This window comes from Triturus cristatus, chromosome 2_2 (assembly GCF_964204655.1).
Source record: "Triturus cristatus chromosome 2_2, aTriCri1.1, whole genome shotgun sequence".
Lineage (NCBI taxonomy): Eukaryota > Metazoa > Chordata > Amphibia > Caudata > Salamandridae > Triturus > Triturus cristatus.
The window spans coordinates 1,111,774,571-1,111,792,903 of NC_140582.1; positions in this window are offsets into that span (position 1 = coordinate 1,111,774,571).

The window sequence follows — 18,333 nt, forward strand, 5'->3', positions numbered from 1 at the left end:
ATCCTTACTCCAAATTCCACTCTTCAATTCTACTGCTATCCTAATGTCCTTACTCCATACTCTAGTAAACACACCAGAAATCAAGAGAACAAACCGAACACAACTAAGCACAAGAAAAAGAAATTGGACTAACCTGCTAACTACTAATCTTGGTTCCAGAGTAACGTGCTACTCAACAAAAAAGAGCTTCAATGCCTCACCAGGGCTAGTAAGTGCTATGTAAATAAATTTACAATTTATAATGTCTTTAAGGTATTGCTAAAAGTCAGTAGATCACGGGCAGCTCTCAGTGAGTGAGCAAGCTCTTTCACTGCCTTGCAGCCAGGACCGGAAAACCACAGTCTCCTTCTCTGGATTTCTTAAACTTGGGGACAACTAAAAAGATGTCAGATGTTGGTTGCGAAGTTCTCTGAAACAGATATTGATTACTTTTGTGGTGAAGCAAGCTGGGACCAAGCTTGCGAACTTCCTTGAACATGATGCAAATTGATTTGAAAAGAACTCTCTTTGGGACAGGGTGCCAGTGTAATATGGACCACAGAACAGTAGTTGAGGAGGACCTAGGAAGAGAAATAGCCAAACTGGTTGTGGTAGCTTGTATACGGTACAAGCAATTGAGATGAAATGCTGGTGCTACTAATAATCAGGCATTATTACTCACTAGAGATATCTAAGGCTATGCTGTCAGCAGCCAAGAGGGTCTTCCAGTCTCTGAATGAGGCAGGTGATCCTCAAGGTCAGCAGACAAAAAGCCTGCCAGGTTTTGCGGATACCCCTCTTCTGACCATCTATACATTACCCACATACTTTTACTGTCTCAGTGAATGGGAGCAAGCTGTTCTGCTATATTTACAGCCAGTGACAGTTGTTGATATAGTTCTTGACAGGGATACTATAGTGCACTGTATTATATTATGTTTACAGTCAGTGACAGTAGTTGATATAGTTCTTCATGGGGATGCTATACACCTACATTATATCATGTTTACGGTCGGTGACACTAGTTGGTATAGTTTGTGTTAGGGATACTATAGCGCACTGCATTATATTATAATTACAGTCAGTGACAGAAGTTGATATAGTTTGTGATAGGGATGCTATAGCACACTGTAGTATATTATGTTTACAGTCAGTGACAGTAGTTGCTATAGTTCGAGATAGGGATGCTATAGCACCCGTATTATATAATGTTTACAGTCAGTGACAGTAGTTGATATGGTTGGTGATAGAAATGCTATAGCACCTGTATTATATTATATTTACAGTCAGTGACTGTAGATGATATAGTTTGTGATAGGGATGCTATAGCACCTGTATTATATAATCTCTACAGCCAGTGCCAGTAGTTGGTAGAGTTAATGATGGGGATACCATAACACCTGAATTATATAATGTTCACAGTCAGTGACAGTAGTTGGTACAGTTCATGATAGGGATGCTATAGCACGCTGCATCATATTATGTTTACAGTCAGTGACAGTAGTTGGTATAGATCGAGATAGGGATGCTATAGCATGCTGTATAATGTTATTTTAACAGTCAGTGACAGTAGTTGGTTTAGTTTGTGATATGGATGCTAGAGCACACTATATTATGTTTACCATTGGTGACAGTAGTTGGTATCGTTCGTGATAGAGATGCTATAGCACACTGTATTATAATACATTTACAGTCAGTCACAATCCACCAGGCACCATTAGGGGAGAAAGGTTTTGTCTTCCCAACCTGCCAGCTGAGAAATCAGCTACTCTTGCATCTCAGAGGCCAGTCAAACTTAATGACCTTCAGGAAAAATCTTAAAAAGTGGATTTTTTCATCCCAGGTGTAAATCATCTTCATTTGCACTTCTTTATTGATCAGTAGATGCTAGCACCAAGACGCCTTCGATCATACGCGCAGGCCCACTGTTAAGAGTCAGTCCTAAAATATCAGCCCGAGCTCCTCAGGTATGTGTTCAAGGCCCTCCTCCACCTGCAGGCTCCTGCCTGCGCTCAGCCCTGGTGGTCTAGTGGAAGAGCACAATGCTCTTCTGCTATTCTGCTCTGCTTTTTGTCCTGTGTGCCTTTCTCTCTCTTTGTCTCTTTTTATTGCCCGTTTTTCACTTTAGCCTCTCCTATTTCTTTACCTTTTTCTCTTTGGCATCTTCCACTGCCTCTTTCACTTTAGCCTATCTCTCATTGCCTTTTTCTCTTTTGACTCATTCACAGCCTCTTTCACTTTAGTCTCTCTTTCATTGCCTTTTTCTCTTTGGCCTCGTTTACTTCTTTTTTCATTTTAGCCTCTTCTTCATTGCCTTTTTGTCTTTTGCCTCCTTTGCTGCCTTTTTCTCTTTTGACTCTTTTTTCATTGCCTTTCCCCATTCGCCCCTTTTCCCTCTCACCCTCCCTCTTCCTGCGCTCACCACTGCTGCAGCCCCGTGGACTCTCGCCCCAAGCATCTTACTCCCACTCCCGCCTTCCAGCTGATCACCCACCCCCAACCCCTACTTAATGGCGGCCGCAGCACGGCAAGAAGAGCAAGACCTCTGACCTCATAGTCAGAGTCACTGCTCTCCCCCATGCAGATCCACAGTTAAGGGTCTGTCCTTAAACGCCAGCCCGAGCTCCTCATGTAGGTGTTCAAGGCCTTCTCCACCTACAGGCTTTTTCACTTTAGCCTCTCTTTCATTGCCTTTTTCTCTTTGGGCTCTTTCCCTGCCTTTTTCACCTTAGTCTCTCTTTCATTGCCTTTTTTTTTTCTTTTGCCTTGTTCCCTGCCTTTTTCACTTTAGCTTCTCTTTCATTTCCTTTTTCTCTTCTGCCTCTTTCATTGCATTTTTAGGTCTCGCTGAGCCCCAGCACTTGGGCTGGCTCGGAGAGACATTTTGCATTTGGGATTTTTAAAGTGCTGCCTGTGGCCTAAAGCTTGAGTGCACGCGAGCGTGCACGCGCGCAGCCGCCAATCACTGCTGCGTGTGCGCAACTCGCGTGCTTGCCACACAGCACGTCCCGTCCTAGCGATCGCGATCACTTTCGCTTTGATCGCGATCGCTATTACTTACGCTTCCACGTCCGCGCGGCCGTTACTTTCACAGCCGCGCGGCCAATGCTTGTTTCTTATGCTTCCTGTTCTTTGTGTTGGTATGACTGGCTCCTGTTAGTATGCTTGTGTGAGAGGATTTTGTCATTGCCATTAATGCTGTTGTGTCTGTGTGTTTGAGGAGCTTGCCCTGTGACTGACTATGCTGCACTTATGTGTGTCTATGACTGAGTCTTGACTGCTGGTGGCCAATACATATTATGATGTATACTATACGTTTACTTTTTTTGTCAGGAAGCTTTACACTGCTTTTAGTCGCGCAGAAGCTGTTCTATCTGTTGAAGAAGCTTGCATGCTAGTTTCACAAGCAGCATTGTATGTATATGTGGCGAGCTTACATGGATGTTGGCTGTGCAGTAACTGGTTTGTGTGAGTGTAGAAGCATGCACTGCTGCTGTTGAAGCCGTACATTTTGTGTGAGTATAGCGAAGCTTGAACATTGTTTTTACTGCAGACGTCACAACTAGCATGGTTTATGTGGGTTTGAAGCGCATTGAGTGACTGCTGGGAATCTGTCAGTCCAGGATGTTACCCTAGTGATTGTTTCTGCACACAACCTTTAAATATTCACCGCGCTCTCCATGACCCGTGTGTAATGTTGGGCACTAGGCACTCATGCTAGGTGAAAGGATTGACACCAGACACGTAGTTGGGATAGTGGGAATGGCCACGAGCACGTGCGCTCGGCCCTTTTATTGACCGCGCCACCTGACACAGTGACGTCGGTGGTGGGTGGGTGTACAGTATGTTACACAGGGTTCGAACACTAGAACGTGTCCATGCACGGACACTACATCCCTCCCAATTTTTAATGACAAAAACCCAAAGTCAAAGTTCAACCTGTGGGAGAAAGAAAAACCCACACATATGTAGTACAGTGACCAAAACTTCTGTAGAGTCTCTTACGCCTCCGCTGCTTGGGTTCACAGACGATGTTCTTCCTGTCGCGGAGACCACCAGTTTACTGTGGCACCAGCCATGGGTGCTCGATGGATCCAGTCTGTTGACAGCTCTGCCTTGAAGTTGTCCTCACAGTCTTTTCTTCACTTTACTTCCTTGGCGACAAACGCAGTCGGAGTTCTTGTGGTTCACCGCTAGATGTTGCCATTCATCTTTCAGTCCTGTCCTCTTCTTCATGGGTAGCGTGTGCTCTGTTTGTCAAAAGACGGATTGTTTGCAAGACACCCCTCTCACCATGATGCCCCTCTCGCAGGTGTTCCCCTGCCACGGGATATCCCTGAGGCCCTCTTCATCAGATTTGTCCTGGGCTGAGTGTCCTGTATCGTGTTACTCCCACGCCGATTAGTGCGGGTGCGGAGGAGACGACAAGTCTCACCTCAGATTCCGCAGTCAGACCTGGGGGGTAGCTGTTGGCTCCTGTCTTCGCGCGCGATGTCTTCATCCTCCTGGGACCTTTGCTGAAGGGCGGCTGACAACCATCTCTCGTCGTGGGGACGCTCTCTCACTGGCATCCCTGAGGCCTCTGCCCCTGAGTCACCGCGGCTGGCGTTGTCCAGTGTCCGTGTGACCCCAGAGGTGGATGTTCCGAATAATCCAGCCTGCTCACCTCTGCAGATCCCAGGTGTGCTGACGCATCGTGAAGCAGATGGTCTTCTCTCCGTGCCACGGGTGTTCTCAGGACTTGCACTCCCTGTTCTGGCACTTGTCGCCTTCCTTATCTTCGGGTGTGTGAGTAGTCTTGCCACACTCCTCTCTCTTTTCCTCGGTTCTCTTCTCCGTGAGGATGTCGTGTCACTCTGACTTCTTCTCCTCCCACTCTTAATAGTGGCCAACGTGCCACAGATCTATTCCCTTCTTCTCGCCTTCTTGCAGTGGTAACCGTGCCACTCAGATCTCTTCTTCCTTCTTTTTCTTGTAGTGGCAAACGTGCCACTCTGATATCTTCATTCGCTTCACGACGTAATCTGGACCGTTTCTGTTTTCCTCTGGTCTGGCCAGGCTTCTCCATGCAGCGCGCGCACTATGCATGTGTTCCACCTGGTCTTGTCCTCGTCCGAGGACACTCTCTCCATCTTCCTCAGCATCTAGAGTTAGCGTCGTGACCTTCTCTTCGTCTTCTCCTTTTTGGGTACTTTGGTTGTCGAAGTTCGCGGGGCCATGCTCTTGGTCCTCTTCGTTCTTGAACTTCTTGGACCACTTGACGGTCCACTCTGCCGATCACTGGCAGGATACCTTCGGTCTTTTCGTCAGACCTCTTGTTCCGTAGTTTCACTGACCTGTGCGTCGGTCACCTCCTTTTGCAACCCCTGGTGGGTCGGCTTCTGTGTGTTGACCACCTGGCTGGTCACTTGTTGGTGTGATGTCCACTCTGACCCGTGCGTCAGTCACCTCCTTTTGCAACCCCTGGTGGGTTGGCTTTTGTGATGCAACCATTTGGCTGGTCGGCTTGGCTTTTATGGTGCGACCATTTGGCTGGTCGGCTTGGCTTTTGTGGTGCGACCATTTGGCTGGTCGGCTTCACGAGGTGCGTCACGTTGTGTGACTACCCGTGTTCACGAGGTGCGTCACATCGTGTGACTACCTGTGTTTGCTGCCTTGTCAGGCGCTGGTGCGTGCTCATCTTCGTACCGTCGTGGTACATCTTCAGTGTAGCGTTGCTCCTTGCGCCGTGTGATCTCAGGTTGTGGTGGCTTCATGGCGCCACTGGGTGTGTCTCTGCATCCTTACCCTTCCTTGTCGTAGGATACTTGCTGCGCGCATCTTCGTCAGTGTAGTTCCTCTCTTGTAGGCACTGCTGTGTACCTTCTGCGTCCGGGGTACATCTGCGCTGAGTCCTTTTGTTCTCTCGAGGGTCCGCTCCACTTGATGCGGCGACAGCACAGTCCTCGCTGGGGTGGATGTGGCTTGACCCTTTCCTTTCTCCTTGTCGCTGTGAGATGGCACTGCATCCCTCTGGCACACTGTTGTCTGCCTCCATGGCTTCCCATTGTTTGCAGACCTTGACCATGCTGTTTGTATTCCTTCCCGTGCAGTTGCTGGAAACGGCCACTAGATGGCAGTGTTGCTTTTCCCTTCATTCAGCAGCAACCTTCTCTGCTGCTAAACTTTTCTGCCGTGTTGTCTTTCACTTTCCAGGCTTCACCGGACCATGTGGGGGAGCTGGAGCCACCGCAAAACAGTGGAGTGCAGGACACCGCCAGACAGCAGGTACGTTTTTACATTACTTTCCTTAGAGGCAGGGGGGCACAGGCATTGACAGTGAGGATGAGGCATCACTCGCGTGTGTGCGAACTAGATGACAAAGTGCTCCTTCATCACGCTGGGTTTCCCAGCACACTCGGGACTTCTGCAGTTTCCATGCCGCCGGGGTCCTGTGAAGTGGGGCATGCTCTGATGGCCGGCAGCGGCCATTGCTTATCTTCTCGATCGCCCTCCCTGCCCGCGGCAGCTTTATTGCAGTCTTTGCGCGGCAGGGAGGGGGAGGGGGTGCCGGCATGTTCGTCCCTATGCGGGGTAGTCACCCGCTGGTTCCCTTTTCCACGCTGCTCCTCCTGCGTGGGTGGGCTCCGCCTCCGATGCTTACGGCCTCACCGGGCCGCCTTCCTTTGCGGGACGTCCTACCCGGCTGGGCTTCGCCACCAAGCGGGTGGGCTCCGCTTGGTTCACTTCACTTGGCAATGGGGGTGGGGGGTGATTAGCTACTCCACCTCCGCCCTCATGTTAAGTGACGATCGCGGAGGCGGGGTTGACTCCCACGGGCCTCCGGTCTCAGGTATCCTCACGTGGGGTGGGCTCCCGCTTTGGATGGGTGTTTTTCCTTCTGCTGGCTGCGGCCGGCGGAACGGCAACCCGGCTGTCGGGCATCAGCTGCGGGGGCGTAGATAGCGGGGTGGGCTCCCGCTGGCTGCTTCGCACTTGGGGTTGCCACATTTATCACGCAGCCCCGCGTCAGTTCCCCGAGTTGCGGCCTCACCTTCGGCCGGCAGGCCTACTCCTTTCCGCGGGTGGGCACCGCGTGGTTCACGCCTCTTGCGGGGGTCACAGCCGATGCGGGTGGGCTCCGCTCGGCTTGCCTTGCTTCAGGGCACTTCCGGGCACAGCAGCAGGGTCGACGGGGTCGGGGTGGGCACCCGACTGCCTCTCCTTCACTTTGGGGCAGTGTGCACGCCCGCAGGTCATCGCGGCGGTGCGGGGTGGGCTCCCGGTAACCGTCCTCAGCCTGGGGCTCTTCACATGCCCACAGTCGCTCCTCGCCTGCTGGGGGGAAAGGCCTTCACACAGGCAGCTCTCTCTCCCCCTTTCTGATAGCTGGGCTGCTGCACGCCAGGGCACAGCCCCCTCGTCGCCAGTGTAATGTTGGGCACTAGGCCCTCATGCTAGGTGAAAGGACTGACACCAGACACGTAGTTGGGGTAGTGGGAATGGCCACGAGCACGTGCGCTCGGCCCTTTTATTGACCGCGTCACCTGACACAGTGACGTCGGTGGTGGGTGGGTGTACAGTGTGTTACACAGGGTTCGAACACTAGAACGCGTCCATGCACGGACACTACATCTTGCAACTGGTGCATCTCTTGATAACTTCCGCTCGGGTCACTCCTGTCTTGTGTATCTTGGCTTGCAGCCAGCACGTGTCTGTGAAGGAGGCAGTGTTCCTTGAACCTCATGGTATGAACTAATACCGGTTTTCTACAGCCAGTCGCTGTTCCTCGTGTGCACACACCGGTATGGTGCAAGAGTGCAGCCCTTTATTGGCTCCGGATTTTTGAATTATTTTAAGAGTTTTGTGTTCAGCCCCATAAACCACCTTTCGAGAATCTGTTTCCTACTACACTGTAATTTCAGTCAAACAATTTGCATATTAAACCATGTATTCTCTCTTAAGCGCGCCCTGAAGCTTTAGGTTGGCCTTCTATGCCCTGTGGGCAGTGCTGTAAATGGGCAGGTACTTGTAGGCAGCGTCGAGTGTCTGGAATTCTTTAATTTGAAAGCAAAAGTACCGGTATTTCTCAGCACCGGTGCAATACTTTTAATTTGAGAGTACCAGTACTTTTGGTAACAAACGTACTCGGAGATAGTTTCCATTTCAAGCATGGACTCTCCTCCCAGTCCTCGTTTCTTTACCTGTTGAAAGATTTGTAATGCTTTAAAGTTTGATAGATGTTTACACCTAACACTGCTTGTGTGTAGTCTATTCATCTTCTCAAACATCAAACTGTATGTAACCAGTACAATTACTCTAAATGGACATTTTTTAAATACAATGCATGAGGGGCTGCGTTTTGTTACTCTTCATCAGTCTAGAGCCGCTAGGGGGCGTTCAAAGAGCAGAAAGAGGACTTTTGAATGCGGTATATAACAACAAAATGAAACAAATAACTGCAGATCCAGCCTCTATGTAAACGACTCCAGCTCGATCAGAATTTAAACCACCGTTTGTATTTGCTTCTCTGGTGGGATTTGCTTTCAGTGGATTGAAACCGACATAACCTACAAATGGATAGTTTCTTAGATGGAGTTCTCTGTTGAAGATGGTTTTCTTCTGTCTCAGAGAGTTTGCAATAAACCAGATTAGAACACTGAAAGGTTGGGATCTTCATTGAAGGCAATGGAGTGCCAGCGGGCCAGTAGTGGCTAGTATGGACTGTCCGCTCCAACACGCCAACTCTTGTCTTTCTGTTTCTCTCTTTAATGTAGAGCAGTCTCCTCTCAGTTGGTGGAATGTTTTAATGGAAGTAAAACCCATCTGTCTCGGGCTATTCTGGTCGGTAAAGCCCCTCTCCCACGTTATAGCGCCGTTACTCGGGCCCATAAGTTGGGTAGAGGACCTTCAGTAACCATTATTTCCTCCTGCAGCGGGTAGTGCCCTACTGGATGAAGATTAGACATTAAAGTACTACAGACAGTGTGTGTGGCTACTCTTGATAGCCGTTCTTCTTGGGTCATTTTTAGGTCTCGCCTGACCCAGCACATGCGCTGGTCTGGCGAGACTTTTTGAGAGGGCTCCAAAAAGTGCTACCAGGCTAGCATAGACCTACAGTGCATGTGCGCGGCCACGCGCGCCGCGCTTGACGCGAGTTCCTTCGCGGCCGCTTTGATGTTTGATCGCGATCACTTTCGCGGCTGCTTGGCATAGCCAATAGGTCTCACTTTTGGGACCTTATAAGTATTTAGTTATGCAACTGTTGCATGGCTAAACACTTATAAGGTCCCAAAGGCGAGACCTATTGGCTATGCCAATGCTTGTTCTCTTTTGCCTCTTTTTTCATTGCCTTTTTCTCTTTTGCATCGTTCACTGCCCTTTCCTCTTTTGCCTCTTTTTTCATTGCTTTTTCCTCTTTTGCCTCGTTCACTGCCTTTTTCTCTTTTGCCTCTTTTTTCTTTGCCCCTTCTCCCTCTATCCTTCCTCACTTCCTCTTCCCGCGTTTCCCGCCTCTGCTGCCCACACGGCCCTCCCCTCCAGGGATCTCGCTCCCGCCTCTACTGAATGGTGGCTGCACAGCGGGTGCACTAAAAGCATGCCAAAGGCAAGCGCGCCTGTGCCCATCCATTACCCGACCGCTACCAGCACCAGGGACCCTGGTCTCCCAGCCCCCGATCGCAGCAACCCCAGCACTCTCCACGCACTCAACTCCGGATGCAACAACTCCAAGCTCTTGACGCCGAGCAACACACAAGGTACGATTGCCTGATACTTGCGCTGCACCTTCAACTACCTTGGGAACCTGGCAGCAACCCCCAGCCCACCGGACGCCAGCGCACACAAACCACTGAGCTGCATCATCCTCAGCGTAAGCTCCCAGCAGAGACATGCCATAGAAATCTGGCACCTCCTCAACACACACATGCCCAATGTCGCCTTTCTCACAGAGACCTGGACCAACACCAGCTCTGCATCAGACATCGCACCCGCCATCCCCGACGTATACAAGATCCTGAGAAAAGACCACCCCAACTGCCCAGGAGGAGGCCTCACCATCGTCCACAAAAGCTCCCTCCAATTGACAACCATTGACTCAGAAGATGCCTCTGCCCAATGGAACCTATCCACTTCCAGATCCAGACCAACCCCAGAACAACGCTCTGTGGGACTCTTGTTAACAGACCACCTGGTCCCCACTCCCCATTCACCAACGTCATTGCCAACCTCATCGCATCCCATGCCCTCACCTCCACAAACTACATACTACTTGGAGACTTGAACTTCCACCTGGACAACCCCAATGACCCCAACACAACCTCCCTCACTCAGAACCTCACCAACATAGGACTGAAGCAACTCGTCTCTGCCCCACTCACACAGCAGGTGACACACTTGACCCAATCTTCACAGGAGGAAACAGCATCTTCTGCAGCCACACCACGTTACTGCTCTGGACTGACAATCACTGCATCCATTTCTACTTTACTAAACCCACCGCACACAAGCACATGCACCGCCTTCCACACAGAACCTGTAACAAACTTTCCAAAGAACACCTCACTTCTGCCCTCAGCTCCACCCCACTCGCAACTACGACAGACGCTAACACTGCGGCAAGCAACCTCCACCAATGGATCGTCAACTTTGCTGAAACACTCACCCCCTCTGGAACTCCACAAGACAACACATGAAGAAAGCAAACTGGTTCACCATGGCACTGTAAGAATTAAAACACTCCTGCCAACAACTGGAAAAGACGTAGAGAAGCAGCAAAACTCCGCAAGCATGCTCCGCCTACAAAACAGCCACCATAGCAAACCCCCACCTCATCAAATCCACAAAGAGAAATTCCCTCCGAGACAAAATCCTCTCCAACACCCACAACTCCAAGGAACTGTTCACCATCATAAAGGAATTTGCCAAACCGAACAGTGAAACAACTGACGTACTTCCCTTCCAAGATCTCTGCAACAGACTCAGCTCCTTCTTTCACCTCAAGATCAAGACGCTCTACAGAAAAGGGGCTGAAACAGGGCTGCGTTTTAGCGCTGACTCTCTTTAATCTATATATAGCTGACTTAGTACCACTTCTAATTAGTTGCAATTCACCTGCCCCAAAACTAGGAGACATCGCCATACCCTGCCTCCTGTATGCAGACTATATTGTCCTGATAAGTAAAACAAAAGTAGGGCTACAACATCTCTTAAATACAACGCAGGACTTCTCGAAAGCAAATGATCTAAAGATCAACTTGGATAAAACGAGAACTATGATTATCAGAAAAAAAAGGAGACAGATTGGACCCTGGTTTTGGGGAGAAACTAAAATTGAGGATACAGCGGAATACAAATATTTGTGTGTGAAGTTCAATATAGGGGGGCCGCTTTTTGGCACAGAAGAACAGCATCAGGCATAAAGGCCTAGTATTGGCCACCTCTCTAAAATCGCTAAATTATAAACTGACTGGACCATCAAATCTCCCTTTAATTGAGGTAGTCTGGGCAAAGTTGCTGCCAACAATCACCTATGGCAGCGAGGCTCAGACGCAAAAATACTTGACACCACAGGAACAACAGCATATAGGGTCATCTTTGGGCTGCCCAAACATACCTCGCCTGAGCAAATTAGGCTTGAATTTGGCGTTCGAAAACAAACAGTAGCAAGACAAGGGGCCTTTATTGTTGCGTGGGATAAAGTGTGAAAAGCTCCGCCTGGCACATTAAATGAACAACTATGGAAGGAGTTACAACAACACACCACAACACCTGCTGTGAAATATCTTTACAGTAGTTTAAACGGGATGGGGCTACGCCAGCTTTGGGAAACACCAACATCTAATACCATTATTAAAAAACTAGTGTGGAAGACAGTGAAACATCTTTCTTGGCTGGAGGATAAAGCCTCATTGACAAAAAGGGCCCACGGATGGATGACATTAAAGACATATAGAGTGTTGGCGGCTCAAGCCTATTTTAATCTGTGTTATGATGAAAACATAAAAATAGCCTTCATGAAGTACAGATTGGGGCTGCTACCCTGTATTCAACATCTTCCACTCTGGATAAGAGAGAAAGCGGGCTCTGTGTGCCGCTTATGTGGATCAGCACCTGAAGACCTGCTGCATTTACTGTGCTCCTGCAAAAAACTTCTTAAGGAACGGATACAACTGCTGAAGCGACACTTCAACCAATGGGGGATTCGCACCAGAAGGCAAGCTTTGCTGGCTTGCTTCGCACCCAATGATCCATACCTGAATTGCAGCCTAGTGAAGTATCTGAGACTGTGCGAAAGAAAAATGCCTGAAATACCGACACAAGGACCCAGCCAGCAACTACATGAGCAAACTGCCTGAGGCATATTGAAGAGTCTTTCCATACATAATAAGATCTTTGTTTTGTAACATGAGGTGGTTGGATAGTACAGCATCTAATGGCATGCTACATGGAGCTGTTAATATTTCAACAAGGGTTGACTCGCTAAGGCCAAAATGGCTTGCCATTGTCTGGCGGGATGCCTCTTGGCTTACTGGAATGTTCCCCGTAGCACTTGGCCAGAGTTTAGACACCTTGCTGGAGAAACGGCTTAATTATTAAAAAAAACTTTTTAGTAGGGTATTTTTAAACAAGAATCATGATGGAACAGGCTGTATATGTACATAATTGTTTTTTTTATGAAAATGTTGTATTTTTGCAATGGTTTTAATTAACTATGCAAATAAAATTTATACCAATACATTGCACGAGAACTTTGATGACCAAGACCTCAGCACGGCCCCTACCCCCACCCCCAGCGACGCCACCCAACAGACCCTACTTACCTGGACCCCCTCACAACGGAAGACACCCTAAAAACCATGAAGAGCATACACTCCGGAGCTGCCCGCTTCCCATCTTCCACAGGGCCGCCACAGCCATTGCACCTGAGCTACAGTGAGCCATCAACTGTTCCTTCGAGACTGCCACATTTCACGACAATTGGAAGCACAACAAAATCAACCCCCTCCTAAAAATATCTCTGCAGACCCCATGTACCACAAAAATTTCAGGCCCATTTCACTGCATCCTTTTGCAGCCAAGGTCATTGAAAAGGCCATCAACACCCAGGCAGCACACTTCATCGAGGCAAATAACATCTTAAACACCTCTCAATCCAGATTCTGCAGCAACCACAGCACCAAGACCGCCCTCCTCACCACCACAGAGGACACTACGCTCTCCTCGACCAAGGCGAAATGGCAGCCCTCATCCTACTGAGCAGCCTTTGACACCGTCTCCTAGCACACACTAGCCACCAGACTCTACAACGCCAGCATCTGAGGAAAGGTCCTAGACTTGTGACGCTCATTCCTCATGGGCAGAACACAGACAATAAGACTCCCGCCCTTCCTCTCGGAATCTACAGAGAACAGATGTGGAGTACCCCAAGAATCCTCCCTCAACCCCACCCTCTTCAACATCTACATGGCCACCCTCGCAACCATCGTTAGAAACCACTGGCTAAAAAGTTTCTCATATGCCGATGACACCCAGCTCAACTCCTCCCTCACCAAGGAACCCGACATCACCAGGAACAACTTCCAAGAAGGGATGAAAGCCATCACTACCTGGATGAAGAGCAGCTGCCTGAAACTAAATTCTGAGAAAACAGAAGTTATCTTCCTCGGCTTGACCCCCTCCACATGGGACGACACCTGGTGGCCCCCCATCCTCAAAAACCCACCCACCCCAACAGACCACACACACAATCTAGGTATCATCCTGGACTCATCAATCAACAAGAATCACCAGATTAACGCTGTCTCCTCCGCATGCTTCAACACCCTCCGCACACTACGTAAAATATTCAGGTGGATACCATCCGACTCCAGGAAAATGGTCACTCATGCCCTCGTCACCAGCAGACCAGACGACGGCAACACCCTCTATGCTGGAATCAACAAAAATCTTCTTTGCAAACTACAGACCGGCCAGAACTCTGCAGCTGAACTAATCCTCAACATTCCACAGCACAACCACATCACCCGACACCTCCGTGACCTCCATTGGCTCCCTGTCGAAAGAAGAATTACTTTCAAATTGCTCACACATGCCTACAAGACCCTCCACAACATCGGACTTCAATACCTCAATGACCGTGTCTCCTTTCATGCCCTCAAGAGAACGCTCAGCCGACCTCTCCCTAGTCTCTGTCCCTCCCTTCTACAGGACTAGAGCAGGTGGAAGGTCTTTCTCCTACCTCACAGCCAAGACCTGGAACGATCTCCCCCTCCACCGTTGGCGAAGCCCAACACTGCATCAATTCAGGAAAGACCCCAAGACCTGGCTCATTGAATAACCCAACAGACCTGCTCACACCCTCCCTTCAGTGTCTTGAGACCCTAATGGGTGAGTAGTGCACTCTACAAAAACCCTGATTGATTGATTGGTTATAACAATCAAGTATCCTCTAGAAGGAACTCTGCATCACCAGCTGGCGAGCATGACTCATCAGGAAAGAAAAAATCTCACAAATCACCCACATTAAGTAAATGCAAGAAGAGGAAAGCTCATTAACATGAGATGCAAGAGATAGATTCTTATCCAAATGTACTCCCTGATTCAACACGGAAGTTCTAACCACCAGAACCAAGCTGTCTCCTGAGGGCCAGAAGTCAACTGCTAATGCACATAGAGGCTTCCAAACAGAACAACACATCACCTCTATTTTTTCCTTGTAGAATTTCAAGGTGGTTGCCCTAAGCCCATACAATTCCAGAGGCACTTGCTGAGAATGGTCCAAAGTCATAATTACCTGAGTAACATCTGTATAGTTTATGAAGCTGATGCGATAGGACCTACTCATGCGGGTGATGAGGACACAGACATTACACAATGCTGGGCTCAGTGCTAAGCCCTGGGAAACACCCTGACTTATTGCCTTAAAGGTAGATTGGAAGGGGGTCATGGGGTCCTAGTCTAGCCAAAGCCGGTCTATCCTGACAACTTTTGATTGGCCTTCATGTTAACTCTTTAGTCCTATTTTTGGTAGTAAAAACTAAAAGGCAGCCATGTGCAAAACCTAAATATGCAGTTACATAGACACATACATTTAAACATACATAAATCCATGATCAAGAATTGCAACTGGAATATTTTTATTAAAAAGTCACGGAGGGCAACAAGCCACCTTGGTATGCTTGGCTGCGCTGCGTGATAGGGAAAGGGCAGGAATGAGTTATTTATAACATTATACGGTGCATTCCTGTCCTTTTCCAGCGCTGGAGCACAATGTGCTGCCTAGCGCCAAGGATGCTTATATTGTAGGCAGGATGGTGTTTGTGCAGTAAGGGGCACCTACCTGCCCAAAAACAATCCCCTGAGGCGTTTTCCTCCTTCTATATGTATAGCAAAATGCAGCAGACGTAGAAAGAGTAAAAAAATGGGGAGAAATAAACATATTTCTCCTCATTGTGCCTTCCCTGCAAATGCGTAGCAGTTTTGTCGCATTCCCGGGTCTACCACTTATGGTAATTCTAGGAGTCCACTAGAATCCATTGGTGTTGTGTGGGTACACCCATGCCCCACTCATGGAATGCCTCCCCGGGGCAGAGTAACGCAACATAGCGATTCGTGCTTTGTTGCGTTGCGTTACTCAAAATTTCTCAAGCCACTCAGGGCCACGCAATGAGGCCTTGGATGGCTTGATAAATCGCACTTAAGGGTTGCGTGTTGCATGCACCCCATTGCATGGTGCAAAAAGTGACACATCCCTTTAACAAATATGGGCCTTACCATATTGAAACAGGGTTAAGAAAAATAATAAACTCAAAATGTCACAATCAAGACATATATTTTAAATATACTTTGAAATGCATATTTTTCATTTTAATATTTGTTAATGGATTTAAAAACCTCAGACATTTTTATGGTGAAAAATTTGATTTTGTAAAATATGAATTTCAGTGGCAATGATATTATTTTTAAGAGAAACATCCATTAACACGCTGACATTACCGTGATCTGCCTGTACAACACAGTCATTACCCCACCTGCGATGTTACCACCCATTCCACTACCATGCAAGACATTTGAATGACTTGCTTTAGGGGGCGCATTGTTGGACTCGTGTTAGATTTAAAGTCCAACACCTTCCCTACTGTTGTGTAGACTGGAGTTGGAAAAGTAAGTTGTACTATTCCAAAGTCCGGAGCCCCCTAAGGCAAGTCGTTGTAAAGACTTGGGGGTTGATTAGGATGGCAGAAGGACTGCCACTGCCGGGCCGGAGGCGGCGGTCCTTTCGCAATCGCACAGGATTTACCCACCGCGCAATTAGGATGGCCGTGGGTACCGCGGCGGAGGGAAAATCCGTCCGTCGGTGTTCTGCCGGTAGCAATCGTCCCAATTATGATGCTAAAATAATGGGAAGAAAATGGGTATGTACAAATTCGGGATTTTATTATAGGTAACTCTTGGAAGCTATGGCCAGAGATCGAAACAGGGTTCTCTCACTCTATAACAATACTAAAATGGTAATTTATTAGAATAAAACCTCTGTTGGAAAAATTTGATATTAAAAATGTTTCCGCTCGCGTAAATATCAGTGAAGCCTTTGATTCCCCGACCCAACGGAGGATTAGCGCCTGGGTGAAAATCTTTGATGAAAATAAGCCAGAAGACAAAATCCGTGATAGATGGTGGAAAAGGGAAGGGATGCAGGTTTCAAAATCAACCTGGAACAGAATTACCATCCTCAATGCATAAACACTCAGAGGTGCAAACTTTAAGTGTATGCAATTTTACTCAAAATGGTTGATCTATAGGACTCCTTCTTTTCCCCATAAGATATACCCACAAATAGAGGACAGTTGTTTCGGCTGCACAAAAGAGGGTGGTGGCACCTGGTCACATATTATCTGGGAGTGTCCAAAAATCAGTGGTCTGTGGGAAGGAATTGAACTTTATCTTAGATCCACCTTAGACCCTTCCATTTCCAATGATGCATCAATCGTAGTACTGGGTTGTTCCCCCAATATTACTTTACAAGATGAATGCCTCTACATCGCGGCATTGGTAGCAAGATTTTTAATTCTACAATGCTGGCGATCTGATACAGTACCTTCTTTTCAGGCATGGAGAGCGAAACTAAGTAAAATCAAAGAATTGGAAAACAAATATGCATTAAGATCAGGCTCGATAAAAAAGTACGAGAAACGCTGGAATTTACTAGGGCTATAAGTTAGAGACAGGGAAAACTGTTCTTGAATTTATATTACCTATAAAGAGAAGATGAATAGCTAAGTCCAGTCTGCAAGGTCTTCTCCCCAACCTACTCTTACCTTACCACACATTTACAGGCACTTTGTATATCCTTTAATTTTATATTACATGCCTGCCCCCTTCTTTTTTGGTTGCAATAGGGTTATTGAAAGAATGTTGATTCATGTCCATGCCTAATATTCAGTATTTAGCCATTTGCACTCTGCACTTTAGCCAACTGTGATTTGTAATTGTATTTTATGACTGCTTCATCTCTTCTTTGCAACAAGGCGATGGGAAAAATTGTTAGCTTATGTTTATACCTAAATGTTTAGCACTTTGCACTATATACGGTATCTATTCTCTTTAACAGGGTGATGTGAAAGATTGATGCGATATGTTTACCTTTAAATGTCTAGCACTTTGCACTTTATATGATATTTATTTCTGAAAAGTAATGTCGTTTTTCTTTATACATTGTCTGTTGGCAAAGTAATTTGAATATTCTGAGTTTTCTGCAATATGCACTTTACTTGACAATTCTGTAGCTCTGTCATTTGTATGACCTCTCAATAAAAAAATATTTAAAAAAACAAAACAATTATGATGCCGGGGGAAGCCAGCCTTTCCGTGGCGGTTGAACTGCCATTGGAAGGCTAGTGGAGAATGTCTTCCGGGGACCGTTGCGGGCCCCCCTTGTGTTGGGGGAAGGTGTGGGTGCACTGGGGGGGTACCCATGGTACCTCCTACATTTCACTGCACGAAGTGGCAGGCACAGTGTAGTGCCTGCGACGTAGTGCAGTGAAATGCATAACATGCTCCTTTTGACATCGCGGTGGTGCTGCTGTCTGCAGCTACCGCCGCTATGTTAAGGGTATGGAATCCGACCGCAGCGGTTGCCGTCCCATCATAATTGGATGGGCGGGACCACTGCAGGCATGGCGGTCGGACCCAATCACCGCTAAGGTGATGGGTGCAGATCAAATGCACCCGCCATCCTAATGAGCCCCCTGGGTGGTAAAGGAACACTTGTAACGTCGCAGTCGGGATAGAGACTGCATTGTGAAGGCATGTGTTGTAAATGCTTGCAGGGTTCCATCATGCAACCATTTTTTTACACTGAGAAATCTGTAGAGA